Source organism: Rhinolophus sinicus, chromosome 12 (genome assembly GCF_057876585.1).
Source record: "Rhinolophus sinicus isolate RSI-liver-muscle chromosome 12, RSI-T2T, whole genome shotgun sequence".
In the NCBI taxonomy this organism is placed as follows: Eukaryota; Metazoa; Chordata; class Mammalia; order Chiroptera; family Rhinolophidae; genus Rhinolophus; species Rhinolophus sinicus.
The window spans coordinates 33,499,918-33,517,198 of NC_142512.1; the positions used below are offsets into that span (position 1 = coordinate 33,499,918).

At 35.7% G+C, this 17,281-nt stretch overlaps 1 long non-coding RNA gene and 1 pseudogene across 1 annotated transcript in view; one reads left to right on the forward strand and one right to left on the reverse strand.

The window, feature by feature from the left end:
- Positions 1 to 17,281, reverse strand: part of LOC148756534 (uncharacterized) — a 378,327-nt gene that overhangs the window by 99,777 nt on the left and 261,269 nt on the right. The window lies entirely within an intron of this gene.
- On the forward strand, positions 870 to 1,077 carry LOC148756535 (U2 spliceosomal RNA; annotated as a pseudogene).

Consider the following 17,281-nt stretch of genomic DNA (forward strand, 5'->3'; position numbering starts at 1 on the left):
CTGCTAATGGTATACTTAATTCACATGCATTGTAAGGACTGTTTCCTTCTGCTGTTAATTAGTGTGTGGTCCATTAATGTCTGAGTCCAGAAGCAGCCTCACTCCTGGTCACTCACTTAGGGAAGCATAGCCTGGGGAAATGCCAATTCCCATCCAGCTCTGCCGAGTGATCTTACTGTCAGAAGAGTAATGAACTGAGGATTTGAGCATACACAGTTGTTAAAATGAATTTTCATTTAGTTTCAGGTTCATAATATCTCCGTTAATTTCATCGTGGTTTCAGTTCAGTTTTCAGTAAGATTTTGAATGAATTATTTTGTTTTACGGTTGGGTTAATACACAGTTTATTTATTTATTTATTTATTTTTAAAGAAAAAATTTCTAAAAGCTAAAGTGTTTCCTGAGACCCTGAAGGACATGTAATCTTCTTAGGGAAGATTGGATTCTCCTGGAACAATACGATGTACCATAGTGACTTTAATCCTAAAACCTCTCCAAAACTGTCCCTGAGTGTGCAAGGCACCTTGGGATTATCTATCCCCGGTATTTAGAGGTCTCCTGTGTTTATCTCTGTCAGCTTTGCATGATTTGATGTCTCAACTAGTCTTACCGTCCAGTCATTTTCTGGAGCTTGTGGTTATCATCCGAGTCCATTGTTCAATTTTATGGAACTCTGCACAACATGGAAAAAATTCTCAAGTTTGAAGTCAAATAACTGTTTGGGTTCTATTTGCCATTAACAATTTGTGTGACTTTAGACTAGTTGAATGATATTGACAATCCTCCATTTCTTCATTGTACATTAGAATTAGTATGATTACATGAGGTTACTGTATTTAGAAGGTCTAGCATAGAATTGAGCACATGATATCGCTTCTTGGCCTTTTGGCTAAGATCAAGTGTAGGATTTAGCACATAGCAAGAGCTAAATAAATGGAGATTTTCTTATTACTTCTACAACTATTAGGTTGGTGCAAAGGTAATTGTGTTTTTTTGCAATTATTTTTAACCTTTGAAACCGCAATTACTTTTGCACCAACCTAGTACCATGCATTAAAGTGCTGAGGGTGGCTATTGACTGGAAAGGCATAAGAAGCAGCTTTCTGAGATGACAGTGTTGGGGCCCAGGGTGGCCGCCCCAGCATATGCCACAGTAGCATATTGATTGTTTTAAATTAAAGTTACTTGAAAAGCAGCCATTGCAAAAAGAGCACTCTGACCCTTCCATGTCCCTCTGAAAGCAGGAAATAAGTCTCTGCTGTGAAAGGTATCCTCCCTGGACCAGTAGGTAAGGAGACATTGCCATCACCAAAGCCAGAGAATTCAAGGCCAAGAAACTGAAATAAACGAAACTTGTGACTTCTTGACACATTTACCACCCTAAGCCTAAATTTACTTAGATTCTTCAATAATTAAGCGCCCAAGCCTACATTTCTTTGTCCTGTCTATTCCTTACAAATTTATTGTTGCTATGTCTAAAAAATATAAAAGCTGCATGCTTTGGTGATTTCTTTAGGTACTATTTGATGAGACCTCTGTATGTATGAATTAAATATGAATCTTTTCTCCCATTTATCTATGTGGTGTCAGTTTATTTGTTAGACAAGCCAGAAGAACTAAGAAGGGTAGGGGGAAAATTTCTTCTCCCACCCCTGCCCCCTGCCAACAACAGGTATGTTCTATGTCTTGATTTATGTAATAAAAATGCTCTACACCTGGACCTGAGACATTTATTTATGTAAAAGTTCACTGAGCCATAGACTTAAGATTTATGCTCCCACTTACTTACAAAATGTGTTCTGTGAAAGCAGTTTATTATCCTTAATTGCTGTGACTTCAGAATCTTCTTCAACTAATGTGATCATCTTAATAAAACTGGTATATTAGTAGAGTATATAAATATATACTAGTGCAGTTAGAGAATAATGTATGTGTCCAGAGAGATGAATGAAAAGTCAGTGGATTTAAAAATTACAACATGTAGAGAACAGGATTTGAAGAGCTTCCAGACTGGTGAACACATGGAGATTTGAGGAGAGTGTGTGCTCAGAGAGGTCATGGAAGTTCTGAGTGAGCCCTTTCCCATACCTTGCCCTATATCTCTTCCATCTGGTTGTTCCTGAGTTAGATCCTTTTATAATAAACCAGTAAATATGGTAAGTAAAAATTACATATAACATATAGTTTGCTTAGATTACAAAAGTATTATACTGTATTTCCCCGAAAATAAGACCTACCCAGACAATCAGCTCTAATGTGTCTTTTGGAGCAAAAAGTAATGTATTATTTTACTGTAATATAAGACCTAGTCAATATAATATAATATAATATAATATAATATAATATAATATAATATAATATAATATAATATAATATATACCAGGTCTTGTATCAATTTTTGCTCCAAAAGATGTATTAGAGCTGATTGTTCGGCTAGGTCTTATTTTTGGGGAAACAGGGTATTTTCATTGTAGAAAATTTGGAAAATGAAAATTGAAAAGCTGCAAGCAATTCCACTTTTGAGCATTTATTTGAAAAAAAATTCAAAACACAATTTGAAAAGACATATGCACCCCTATGTTCATTGCAGCACTATTTACAATAGTCAAGATATTGAAGCAATCTAAGTGTCCACTGATAGGTGACTGGATACAGAAGATGTGGTACATATATATACAAAATGGAATATTAGTTGGCCATAAAAAGAATGAAATCTTGCCATTTGCAACAACAAGGATGGACCTAGAGGATATTGTGCTAAGTGAAATAAATCATAAGAGAAAGACATATACCATGTGATTTCATTTATATGTGGAATCTAAAAAACAACAACAAAAATGAACAGGAAAAATAGAAACAGATTCACTGATACAGAGAACAAATTAATGGTTGCCAAATGGGAGGGGGTTTCGGGGTTTGGGTAAAAAAAGGTGAAGGGATTAAGACGTACAATTTGGCAAATATAAAACAGTCACAGGGATATAAAGTATACCATAGGGAATACAGTCAATAATATTGTAATAACTATGTATGGTGTCAGGTGGGTTATTGACTTACTGGGGGGATCACATCATAAATTATATAAATTTCTAATTACCATATTGTGGAAAAAAAAGAAACTGAATGAGGCAGTTAAATCGTGATCGGTAGGAGAGAAAGTTGTATTGCCTTAGTACGAGGTTAAGTATTCCAGTCCCAGTAGATACTACATTTGGAGCAAGATCTAATGCAGGAGTCCAAGAGAAGGAAGTTAAAAAAATCAAAATTAAAAAATGGAAAATACATATTCATTATTTTTCTAAATTCACCAAATGTTTGAAATGGGGCTTACAAACAAGGGTCTTGAAAACAAAAGGACTAAACTCTGATCTTGGTTCTACCAATTATGAGTTGTAACTCAGGATGAGTAATTGCATCTATTTCAGCCTCAGTTTCCTCAAATAAATACTTTAACAGTGTTAGAATAGATATTTTTGAAGAGCCTTTCCTTTATAGTTCTGAGATGGTAATCACCGATGGTGATTTATTCATGCTTCTAAATACATAGAAATATTTTAGTTGCTCTCCCTAACAGAGGGTTGGCATATGGAAAGTCTTTCTTTCTTTCTCTTTTTTTTTTTTTTTTTAATATGGTTCTTTTTTTTCAGGATTTTTTTTTTTTTTTTTTTTTTTTTAATTGGGAAAGGGGAATAGGACTATATCCAGGACTTCATTGGGGAACAGTGTGTTTTTCCCAGGATCCATCAGCTCCAAGTCAAGTTGTCCTTTCAATCTTAGTTGGTTAGGGTGCATCTCAGCTCCAAGTCCAGTTGCAGTTGTTCAATCTTAGTTGCAGGGGGCACAGCCCACCATCCCTTGCGTGAGTCGAACCAGCAACCTTGTAGTTGAGAGCACATGCTCCAACCAACTGAGCCATCTGTCTGTCCGGGAGCTCAGTGGCAGCTCAGCAGCAGTTTGTTGTCTTCATTCTAGTTGTGGAGGGCACAGCTCACTGGCCCATGTGGGAATTGAACCAGCAGCCCTCTTGCCCAGAGCTCACGCTCTAACCAACTGAGCCACCTGTCTGCCCTGAAATTTCTAATGACTTCTACCTGTTTCCCCTATGGAATTTGAGGAACTACATGCACTTCGGGCTGCGAGTTACTATAAAGGACTGTGATCATTCTCCCCATCTTCCTTGAGTTTGTTCATCCAAAACATGCTATTTACTCCATATGTTGTGGCTTCTCTACTGGATTGACTACCCATTCCCTAGCTAAGCAATCATTACGCTTTATCTGTGATTACTGTATGAAGACAAGGGACAAATAATTACTTTATGAGAGCATGGGACAAGCAGACTTTGGTCACTGTGTTAGGACTGAAGAATTTTCTAATTAGACTCTACTTACTTTAAATTAAACCTTTTGTTGGTTACTAAAATTTAGAAACATAAAAGCCAAATTCTCTTAAGATGGAGACAGAGTAATATCATCACCTATTATTTGCTTCTCTGGAATACTGTCACCTTGCAGAAGTGCCCTTTTCTTTATCTACATATCCAACCCCAATCCTCTTTTCATTCAATGCCCTGCCCAAATTTTTCTGTTGCCTTGAATTTTCTTGTTGTTTTACTTCTTCTCCAAGTTCACATGAATCTTGACCTTGTTTACTTTCTAATGGTTTTGAAAATGAAGCTTAACTAGACACCCACCACATGCTGCCTTGTTTGTGCAATGTACAGGCGGGCATGGGAGTGGGGATAGGGGTGTTATTTAATAGATCAGAGCTTTCTGAGTCATGAAGCCCTGGACTAGAGTCTCAGCTCTAACATTTGCTATGGGACTTTGGGCAAGTGACAGAACCTTGCAGAGCTGCATGTTCCTTCTGTAAAACAGTGAAAACAATTCCTTTGCAAGCTTGTTGTGTGGTTTAAATAAGATATTCATCATGTCAAATGTCGTGCTCTAATAAGCATTCAGTTTCATTTTTCTACCTTTCCCTTTCCTAGTTGATTATGTTCTCATAAAATAAAGTTTCGGTTAAATAGGGATGTTAGCAACACTGAAAGCATTTTGGAAAATTAAATGTCATAAATTTAGCATAAATCCAATACTAGGTCCAGAGACGTTTGGAGCCCAGTTTCTAAAAACGCCACTAAATAAGGTTTGCCATGTTAAATCAGGTTTAATTTCCTGCCTTGTTGCTGTTGTTGTTGTTTATATTTATTTGTTTACTTATTTATTTGCTTACTTAAGTGACTGTTTTCTCATCTTTACATAAGATATTTTTGGTAGTTTTTTGTTGTTCTTGTTCTTGTTAATATTCAAGTTTCATCTCAACTCCTTCCCTCCTGTTAAAAACTAAGCTGGTTGTGGATGAGTCATCATTAAGGGACCTAGGAGGTCTGTAGAATGCCAATTGCTCTGTATCTATTAGCAGAGATCTGAATTGCTGACCTTACAAGGAAGGTGGCATGTGTCAAGTGTAATTACAATCTTGTTTTGATAGCTTCTAATGGAGTGTAATTAAATATTGCTCACCTAGTATTCTGATGTTAGTTACATTCCTTTTTGCTTGAGGTTACTAAGTTTCCCCAAATGCCCAAAGATAGTATCTGGGTAAAACCCAGAGAGATTAGTTGCAAGGAGTAGATATCTACATTTACTTACTTTAGGGAATTCATTTTGATGCTAGTCACAGGGATTAATCAATTTTGAAGTTTGACTCTATAAGATCTAGAATCTCTGAGTGTTCCAGTAATGTGATGTTTCATCAGCGCACTAAATTCTATTTGTTCTAATTCTAGCTGTGATGTTATGTAGCATATTCAAGGGTGCATTTTCTTGCTTGCAGGAGCAAAGCGTGCTCTTTTGAAACTGTAACACTGGCAAATGACTAAATCTCCTTCGTTACTTGGCCAGAATGTTTAGTCTTTAAATCTTTTACCTCTTCAGTCACAAAAGGCCTTCTCCCTTGTCGAGAGTTTAGAAAACCACAAACGATTCTGCTTTGGGAAGTTATTTTATTTCCTTTTGAGGCAGCTAGTCGAGATGGCTGGTGAAGCCATGCCTACAACAGCTGATCACACTCGGCTCATGCTAAGTGTTTCTAGACTACATTTGTTCAAGTTGTTGAAATATATATTATGGCGTTCAGAAACCTCGCCATGAAGATCACCCTTTTTTGAATGCACTCTACTTTTCTGGCGACCTTCCAAAGCAGAGAAGCTGAGGACAGTTTCTTTGCAGAGCCTGAGCAGGGCAGTGCAGTGGGGATGGCTGCCACCCTTCCCCAGCAACAGCACTGACATGAGGACTCCAGTTAAACTGCCACCTCACTGAACTGACAGTATCACCTCTACGCTTCATTTGTTTATTTAGCTCATCCTATTACCTGTTTTTAAGCCAAATCTATCCCAACCCTTCCTAGACAGCTGAGTATTTTTTAAGAACCAGAATGAAATATTTTATACTAAACTATTTCAAATCTTTTCTTGAGTTACCCTAGATGATATAATAAATAATAAACTCTCTGATTGTCAGTGTATGTCTTAGGTATTCCTCACACGTACACAGCATCCATGAATTTAATATGCTTGTCTTCTGTGTTCCCTCATGTCACTGATGAGCAAGTTGACTGGAATGCAAATAAAACTCGCTCATTGAGGGTGACTGTTTAGCCTACTTACTGGTAGTGTCATTTTTATTCATTCATTCATTCATTCATTCATTCATTCACTCACCCATTCCACCTACATTTTTGAAAGTCAAATTATGTATCAGAGATTGTGTAATGTGCTAGGAACATGAAGAAATAGAAGATAAGTCCTGTAACCCCAAGAAATTCACAAATGAATAGGATACAAACAAATGAACAAAATATTATGATATTATGGATAAAGAGTAGCTAAAAGAGTATAAAGGAAACATTCGTACAGAGCAAACTGCTCACTGCTTTTCTCTTTCCAGTAAACATAGTACCTGACACATGGAAAACACTAAATGCATATTTTCTGAATGAATATAAGCTGTCCTTTATAATAAACATGCCATGTGATTAGGGAATTTTCTTCTTCAGTGTCAACTTTAAATCCCTCTCATTTTTTGAGCTATGACATGCAAACATTCCCACCAGCACTGGTGAGGGGTGTACCATCCTTTTGCCAGAAACTGCTGTTACCATAAACAATGGTGCAGTAAACCAAATTCAGTCAATGCCATCTGTATGCCCAGGATATCTACATTGAATTTCCTCCTTTCTTTTCCAAAAGCACAACGTTTAACTGGCAAAAGGCATAAAATACCGCCTGTGCTCTGAGATCTTTCCATTTCTATCCCAAACTTCAAAACGATAAAGGATGCATTCCAGGAAGGTCTTTTACTTGTTTTCCCCTAGAGTGATTCCTTCACACTTTAGATTAGTCAAGCATTTCTAAGTACACGTAACAGACACCAACGTTAGCTAATTTAAGAATAAAATGACTAGAAATGAGAGTGGATACATTACCAGATTGAGAGGAAAACTTCAGAACCAAGCGTGATATATGGACAAAGTAACGGAGGCCAGGTATCAACCAGAACTACAGCCAAAACTGTGCCACAAAAGCAATCAAGTGCTGAGCAGTGGATCCCAGTTCTTATACCAACCACTTCCATTGGACACTTGCCTGTGCTGTGGTCTGTCCCTGCTGCCCTGGAACTTCAACCTGTTGCTGCTTCCACCTACCACCAAAATCCTTACAAGGATGGACAATTTGACTGGCCAAACCTGGGTCACATGCTTATATCTTAGTGGCAAGAGGATAAACGTAGTCTCTTCCATCCACTAAGTCTTATAATAGAAGGTTTCCTCAAACATGGAAAGGGATTCAGCTGCTGGATTGTCCAAGGTGTGGGATGCTAAAGAGAAATGTCTACTACCCACCTATATTAAGTAACGTATGTGATAAAGAAAAATGGAGATTATAATTTGGCAACATAGTTCCAGAACACAGCACAGAACAGAACGTTTCAGAACAAAAATTATCCTCCTTGGTTAGGCTAGGTATCAATATAACCAATTCAATACATAACTCCCTCTCTCTCCCCACAGGGTTTGCTACACATCATTAAGGGTATCTTTTCCTTAAATACCATAATTCTTGTGGATTTTCCGTATGTTGTGAAAAACTGTGGAATCTTCCACGGAAGAGGTACAGAATTATGTTACAAGTATTCCATTTTCACTGTAGGAAATAGAGAAGGTACAATTTTGAAAATGGGGGGTGGATAACACCTGATTCCACCACACTCAACCATAGATACCAGTTAATGGCCGTCCTTCTAGATATATATTTCCATGTATGTCTTGTGCCTCTGTATTCACAATACAAAGTGTGTGTGCATCACTATGTATGTTTATGGTGTATATTATACTATCATACAATACACTGTTTTAATCCTGATATTCTTAATTAACAATTTATTAACTGAGAAAATATTTTCCTTGTTAAAATTTCTGTATTGCTTTTATAAGAATAAATTATTTCTTTTTCTCTTTTTGTTCGTCTCTATCACTTTTTAAATTTGCCTACTCTTGAGAACTCTTTTAATTTGCCTCTGACTCCTCAGGGGGAAAAAATATAATCCTTTCTGTATTTTTATCTCCTATGATCTTTGCATCCTGTCTCTGGGCATTTTTATTTTCTTGAGAGGTATTACTTAAAATCAGGTAAGGAGACCAGTTGGAATTTTCACATAATTGGTGAGTTCCTAAGGCAAGAAGACAAATATAACATATTTCTCTCAATGTTCATACCTCCGGGGTATTGAGATGGACTCTCGACCTTCTTGTTAACCAGCAGTAAACCCATCCTATCACTGCTGCGGGAGTAGATGGGTTTTGACACCTCAAACCCTTTTGAGTTCCAGTAGGCCAGACTCTAGAAAATGCGTTTTCCTTGCCCTCTCCACTCTTCTCTCACTAGTCTGTTAATAAGGGCTAGCTGACTTCCATATGTGAAAAGAGAGTGAGTTAAAGAACAACTGTTTATACTCTAGCAGGACAAGATTTTTGAGATAGAACAGAGACAACAGAAGGAGAACATGTGCCGGCATCAGGCAGATCTAAGCTTAAATCCCAGTGCTTCTGCTCTACAGTATTGCAATCAGTAAGATATGCAAATTAGCCGAGCCTCCATTTACTCATCTACAAAATGGGAATAATAATACCTCATAGGGCTGTTGTATGTACCCTGCTGACCTCATAAACAATAATCCATATACAGTAGTATTTAGTCCAAACAATGTTAGCATACAATGAATATGTAGAAATGCACCCCTGGCTATTTCTAAAATTCTGTTACCTATTGCTCACTTTTCAGTTTTTCTTACTCTGTGTTCTCCTAGACAGCTAATTTTAAAAATAAAGACAACGGTACTTACTTCATCTTTGCCTTATGCTAAGGATACATGGGGTAGCTTTAAATGAGTTGTATTAAAACCAAAACCCTCCCATCAAATTTTGCCTACACAATAATTCTCCAAAATATCAGCTGTATCTATCCACATATAGGATATTGAAGATTTGGGTTTTTCTTTCTTGCTTGCTTGCTTTCCATTCATAACCAGAGCAACTTAATAATAGCAATTGTTTGTATAATAGTTTAAGTTTGCAGTCATTTTGTGTGACCTTTTTTGATCATCAAAATAATCTCTCTCTCTCTCTCTCTCTCTCTCTCTCTCTCTCTGCCATATATATATGATAGTATTAGTATTTCTCCTTCTTCCTCACCTCCTCCTCCTCCTTTTTCTTCTTCTCCTCCTTCTTCATCCCTATATTATAAACGGCTAGACTAAAGCTCTATCAATTAAAAGACTTATTTGCGATTACACGAAACATTGATCCCCAAAGGATGTGCCTGCTGACACCAGTAGTCATGCTTTTCTCATGAAGTTAAATGCATCCGAAGAGGAGAATGTGACTTAAATAATATTAATCTTCTGTATTTCTGTTTACCTTTCACATTTTGAAAAATCACAATAGATAGATAGATAGATAGATAGATAGATAGATAGATAGATAGATAGATAATAAATAAACATAGATACATAAACACATATGTGCATGAGATTGTATGTGATACATTCATGACTTTTTTGTTCATTGCTTAAAATATGTATATTTTTAATGATAGTTGTCTGCATGCCATGAGTGTTCATCTATTCTCTTCATTCACCTTCATTTCTTCGAATTTACTGTTTTAAAATAATTCAAGTAAAGCCAACAGGGGTCATTCTCTGCAACTTTGAAACGACTACTCTATACCAAAATCTGTGCTAGGAGCTTAGTATTTAAAGATACATAAGACAAGATCCCTGACTCTGAGAACTCAAAGTCATGTGAACCACTGTAAGTTTATCTATGTTCTCCTGTAACACAGTACTTGTGCTTATTCAGCCAGGAGAGCAAATTTGGCCTGCGGGAGTTGGTTAAGGCTTCATTGTAAATATGGCATTAGAGCTAAGTGTGGACAAGAAGGCACACCCTGGGGAACAGACCCATATGTTTTATCAGATTCTCATAAGGGTACATAAACTAAAGGAATTTTAAGAAGTACAGATTTTGGAACAAAGAGAAGTGGTAGGACTGAAGTTAATTAACTAGATTAAGACTAGATAATTATTGGTTTATATCCCCCATGACAAAGTCTAGACTTTTTCTTCATTGTAGTGAGAAGCAGTCAATGTGTTTTTGAATAAAATGACACGATTGAGTGTGTGTTTTAGAGACCCACTTATATTAGTAACATGTTTTTTAAAAATCCACATTTTAAATTTGCATATGTCTTGGAGCATACTAATTTAGTTATTCCCTTTCACCCAACAACATATTTGTATAGATATGAGATTCTACATCACAGCTCTGTACATTCACGACCTCTAGATACTTATCAGAATGTGATGTTTGATTCATCACATTAATTTAGGATCACTGAATACATTCTGTTTCTCTAAAACTGAAAAGAATTAATACAGTTAGACATGATATGTTGAATCAGTTCACAGGAATGTCTTCTTGGTCTCATTTAATCCCAGTAGGATATATCTACTTCATGTGTTTCTGACGAGAGATTTATTCTTGTGTCCATAAGTTGGTTAATGAGAAATGGCTTACTTATACTCCTTTGTTAGTTTCATGTAGATGTCTTTATTTAACAGTCATATATGGAAAAGTAAATGAAATTAAAATGTATTTCATCAAAGTTAACATTAAGAACATAAAAACACTTCCAGGGAAAATATAGTGAGTATTAAGTACTTATTATACGTAAGACATATTAAGTATGTTATTTAAGAATAAGAGCAGAGGCGATAGGTAGCTTCTTTGGATAACAATCAATGTATAAAATTAGAAAGTTTGCATTAAGATATATAAGGCATACTCCTTGTATTGTCCTCATAAAAAGTGTGTCATATATTAAAAAAATATGTCTTTTTATTTTTCATTTGGAACCAGCAGATGTTAAATTTAGACAACGATAATAGTATCAGAATCTGCCTATGAACCACAGCAAGTATGATACTAAAGAAACTTTTATCCCTCAAATTCCACTCTTTCCCTGGAATACCCCTCAGTGGATCACATGTAAACCTGATGGCAATTGATACAGTCATTCATAGCCCAGTCTACCATCTTGGGACCTCTGTATGGTTTTCCTGATGTCATTTCAAAAATTGTGGACTGACTGCACACCATTTTGTCATTGTTCTCTTGGCTTAACCATGTAGAGTATTTCTTAACAAAGAAAGAGTATTCTGTTTCTTCTTCTTTTTTTAACTTACATTTCTTCGATTATTTATTTATTATTTTTTAAATTTAATTTTTATATGACTTTCAGATTTTCAAAACAACGTAATGATTAGACATTTGCACCCCTCACAGAGTGATAAACCCCCTCCCAGTCTACTTCCCCTCTGACATTGTATATAGCTGTTAAAATACCATTAACTATATTCCCTATGCTGTACTTTACATTCTGTGAATATACACACACACACACACACACACACACACAGAGGGTGCCAAAAAATGTATACACATTTTAAGAAGGAAAAAAAGCTGTATTAAAATTGTTATACTCAATATGTACCAATAACAAAAGATGAATACAAGTCACGTTTGACTTCTGCAATTATAAGATGTGTTCAAAGTGGTTACCATCAGCATCCAGACACTTCTGAATACAGTGAACTACTGCTTGAGCAACGTTGACCAAAGTGTCCGCTTGTGTACATTTTTTTGGCACCCCCAGTATATATATATATATATATATATATATATATATATATATATACACATATATATGTATGTATGTATATATACACACATGTGTATATATATATATATATACACACACACACATTATATATATATATATATATATATATATATATATATATATAAAAGCTTTGGAGTTAGACTCTACATTTCCAATCCAGCTCACAATGTATCAGCTTTGTGACTGTTAAAAATGACTTCTTTCATTCATTCTTAGTATTCTAATGTGTAAAACAGGGATGATAATCTACCAATATCATAGAGTTGTCATGAGGATTAAAAGAAATAATATTTGCAAAGTACTTCATGCAATGCAAAGTAATTATCTGAAGTAGAATAAATAATAAATGTTCAATATAATAATTATTATGTAACTAAAGATATTAAAATGTACTTGCCTATCTATGAAAAAATTTACTATTAGCCTGAAATTTCATCTTTAAACATGTATTTTTATGTTATTAATTTATTTATTTGTACTGAGAGGATTTATTTATCCCATCTCCTTTTCCTGCACTGAGGATATAGTGATATTCAAAACAGACATACGATAGTACTTTTCCTATGGAACTTGCAAAGTAGTACACGGAATGGCATAATAATTGCATAAATATCTGACTGTAAGTTATGATAATTGACAGAAAAGAAAGAATAAAGGTACTAAGAGAGTATTTAAGAGAAAAAATCAGTTCTATTCTGAGATACAGTCACAAATATGGCATACTCCATGCAATATTTGGAACCTACTTATACTAACAAATATCTGAAATATTTATCTGAAACAGTTGTTTATTTGAAATTCTGGGCGTCCTGTCTTTATTTGCTAAATACAGTTTCCTGGGCATCCTGTCTTTATTTGCTAAATCTGGTAACCCTAATCTGAGGTTCAGGAGAGACTTCTCCCAGAGGAATTATCTACCGAGGTGAGAACTGAAGAATGAGTAAGCACTGACAAGGTAGAGCGAGTATAGAATGACAGAGCTTTTCTAAAGCAGAAGAGACAGAACTTGCCAATATCCTGAGGTGGGAGAGAGCATCAGTGCCTTTTAAGAACTTACGGTGTGGTACAGGTGGATCTCAAAGAACGAGAGAGGAGAGATGGTGTTTCATAATGCTAAAGATATAGGCAGGCTTAGTTAAGTAAGGTTCTTGATCCATACCTGACTAACCGGAAATCACAAAAAGGTTTTAGGCAGAAGAGTAGCATCAGACTTGCATGTCAGTCACAGGAAACTTTCCAATCTCTTCTTCTAATATCTCACTTATCATACACAACTCTTCTCGACAGAGTTGCTCCAGTGAGCATTTACTGATGGGCTCAAGCCTCCACAAACGTCAAAGAAAAGGCACTAAATATGTGAACATAAATAACCACTTAGATCGGGCAAGTGTGTTCAGGTGTTATAATGCGGAGTGTAAAAGTACTAAGTTCTGGAGGTGAAATGACTGTCTGGGATGAGTATTATGAACAACTCTGAGATTGCTGTAGGTAAATATTTGTGGTTATAACTTATATTAGTTTCACTGGGATAATTGCCTGGTCAAAGGGAATGTACATTTGAAAGACTTTTGATTTATATTAGTCAACTATCAGGTAGTTATTTTTGATGTAAAATGGTGCGAGAATTATGTAGGGATGCCTTTCCCTAATTTAGTTTATGAACAACATTTTGTTTTACTACTTAGTATCCAGTAACAACTAACATGAAGAGTTAGAGAAAGGATATGTTTTCAAATCACACTGTCCTGGGTTTGAATTCTGTCTCTGCCAATTTTTTTCTCCTAATACTGAAGGAATTCCTCAGCTTAGTTAAGTTCAATCTGCTCAGTTATAACATAAGGATTATCTCCCTCCTCCTGCAGTCCAGCTCACCAGATTATGGTCAATAGTGAATTATATTTAAGTTTCTACCATGTAATAAGAATACTATGCTGGTTACTCTTATATCTGCCAGTGAATAATCATTTGTGATTTAAAAAAAATATATTCAGACATGAGGACAGTAAACTGCCTAGATAAAACTGCCAGATAATCCAAACATCTGGGGTCTGATGGATAGAAAAAAGGAGTAATGCTGAACATAGTTATAGAAAGTTCACTTTATTTGAAAAACAAAAGCAAAAAACTCATAACAAATGAAGACATAGTCATTCCATGTCCACCACACAAGGCTGTCAAACTGACCTACCAAGGAAAATAATTAAGAGATACATTTCTATGCTATACATCTGCATTATGCATCACTCAGTGAAGATTTGCTTTTGAATCAGTGGAGAAAGCAGGAGTTCATGGAGAGGTTTGTATTTTGTAGCAGTATTAATAAATGCTATCCACCCTCCAAGATGAGGCCTGCCAAAGGGGTCATGGCATTTGTGATATGACCCTCTTCTGAATCAGTAAGAGAAATACCAGAGTAATCAGAACAGACGTACCATTTCAGTGACCATATCAAGAAAAATGATGATTTAAAAGCTGAAACTGCTGTAGAATAATATTGACTGTCAACTATAATTAAATACTACACACACACACACACACACACACACACACACACGCACACACTGGAATATCTGCATTAAGAAAGGATAACTTTGCAAACTCACTGTGTAGCAATGAATTACGACTTCTGATTATATATTAGAAAAAAAACATTTGAAACTAAAAAAGTCTGCGCTTTACATGCTTCCTTTTTTTTCTAAATTTAAGCCGAGTCTGATTTTTCCTAAAACTTTTCTTAATACGAGTTTACTTGAGGTTACCAATCGCTCAGTATTATGTTCGTTGTTTTTTCCTACCAGAGACCTTGGTTGGAAAAATATTATTGCAGGTTATTTGTACTTTGGCTATTAAAAGGAAGAGGTATCGCCCGTTGCCTCGTGAGAAAGAACTAGAAGTGGCTGTCAGAGTTCACTATTTATCCTTTAGAGTTTGTTTCATGTCAGTTCAACCTACATAAAGCAACAGGCATTTCCTACGATAAATGGTTAGAAGCAGTTTTGCCCATATTGAAACATGAGACTTACTCAAGTTTATAACCTGAAAATAAGGCATCCCGTGTTAGCGAAGCTCACAACTCCAGTGTTGCGTCACACTATATCCTAGAGTTGGTGCGGAATGTTATTTTCCTGAGTGTGCATATGTTATTCATTTAAAGTAATAATAAGTGATAGCTTTAGAGTTTATATGTGGGGAAAATATCCTTTTTTTTCTATGAGTAGTGCTTCCTGGTACTAAAACTATTTAAACATGTAATTAAGATCTGGTCTCTTGCCAAATGTAAATGTAAGCACTTTCAGCTTAGTTTGAATAAACTTTACCTCATAGTTATTTAATCATGAAGGAAACATTGAGAGAGAGAGAGAGAGAGAGAGAGAGAGAGAGAGAGAGAGAGAGAGAGAGAGAGAGATATCACAAACCTCTTGCTGAGCTGAGGGAGCTAAGCTAGTTAAAACCGTGTCTCTAATAAAAAGAGAATGTCCTGAAGGGTTTCACAAGAGAATAGCAATTCATAAAGAGGGGTCTATGGCAGGTGCACTTTCTGTATTCAGATGCCTTGTGGTTTTTATTCTATGTGGCAACGTGTTATGGATGATTACGAACAGATATGGTCTGAGACATGGAATTAAATATGTCTGATAAATAAGAATTCTGCAGTCGCAAGGCCCATAGTAAAAATAATGATCATTTATGTGATTTTTCCACACTAGGATAAATTATTATAGCCAGTTATAGAGATGCTTGAGTTTCAGAAAGGCCAACTGTAGAGGTATTATTATTCCACCCTCTCTTCCTCTTTTTCCATATCTGAAGGGATAGAGACAAGCTTATGTGGTTTTTGAAATACATCCAAAAACAAAAAAAGGCATAGTTTGCATTTCTTTTTGAACTTCCCTCAAAATTGATAAAAAATAAGGAGAGAAATTCTATAATTTGGGTAGGAAAATGAAGGTAAACATCCTATTCTAAGAGTCAATAGTTTGTTTGAAACTAGTTACCTGGTGCCATTTATTTTGCAGAGTTGTCTCCATAGCAACACAGAAACCTGCCCCTTCCAAGAGAAAACAGGTTTAAAGCTACTATCAGCTGTGAATTAGGTTATGGGGGCATTATTACATAGGAGAAAATATTTGAGGTTAATACTAGAAGTTCAACACATCAACATTCCCCAATTTGTCTGGGAAAGATTGTTAGATTTAGTATAGCCTAAAAACACCTTCAATTTAGGAAACAATAAAGTAAAGAATTCAGCTTGCATTGCAAAATGTTAGCACAGGAAAGCGTGCTGGAAGTAACATGAAAGACACAAGTCTATAAACATTGGCAATTTTAGACCCTTGCAGTTAAATATTTGCTGTACAACCAGCCAAATTACCTTTTAAAATATATAAGTGCAAACACTCCTTCACTGGAGGATGTAATAAGTCAGTTCTGATGTTGGTAGAGTAATGATCCATGAATGATATATTTTACGAAAAATCTTAAGTTTTAACGCTGAGAGCTAAATTTCTATTCTGGAAGTTCATTAGAGATTCTGCCGGGCTGAGAATTAAATAACATGACATGGCTTGCATCTTATTTGTTCATAGAACATTGGATATATTTATATATTTCACTTAGTTTCTCCCTTTTAAGATGCATGTGAAATATAAGGAACAAAATGTAGGAAGAGGGTGGAGGAGGAAACATCTCCCACAAGACATCCTTTACTTTATTCTCAGGGTCATTAACCTGTAAGCGGGGAGGAGAATGGTAGATGAGGGTAAACAGGGTCGAATATATGGTGATGGAAGGAAAACTGACTGTGGTAAACAGTCAGTTTTGGGTGGTAAACACACACAATATGATATACAGATGATGTATTACAGAATTGTACACTTAAAACCTATGCAACATTACTAACCATTGTCACCCCAATAAACTTTATTTATTTTTTTACTTAGGGCCACCTGTCTTTGTTTATGCAACCAAAGGACCTCTGAA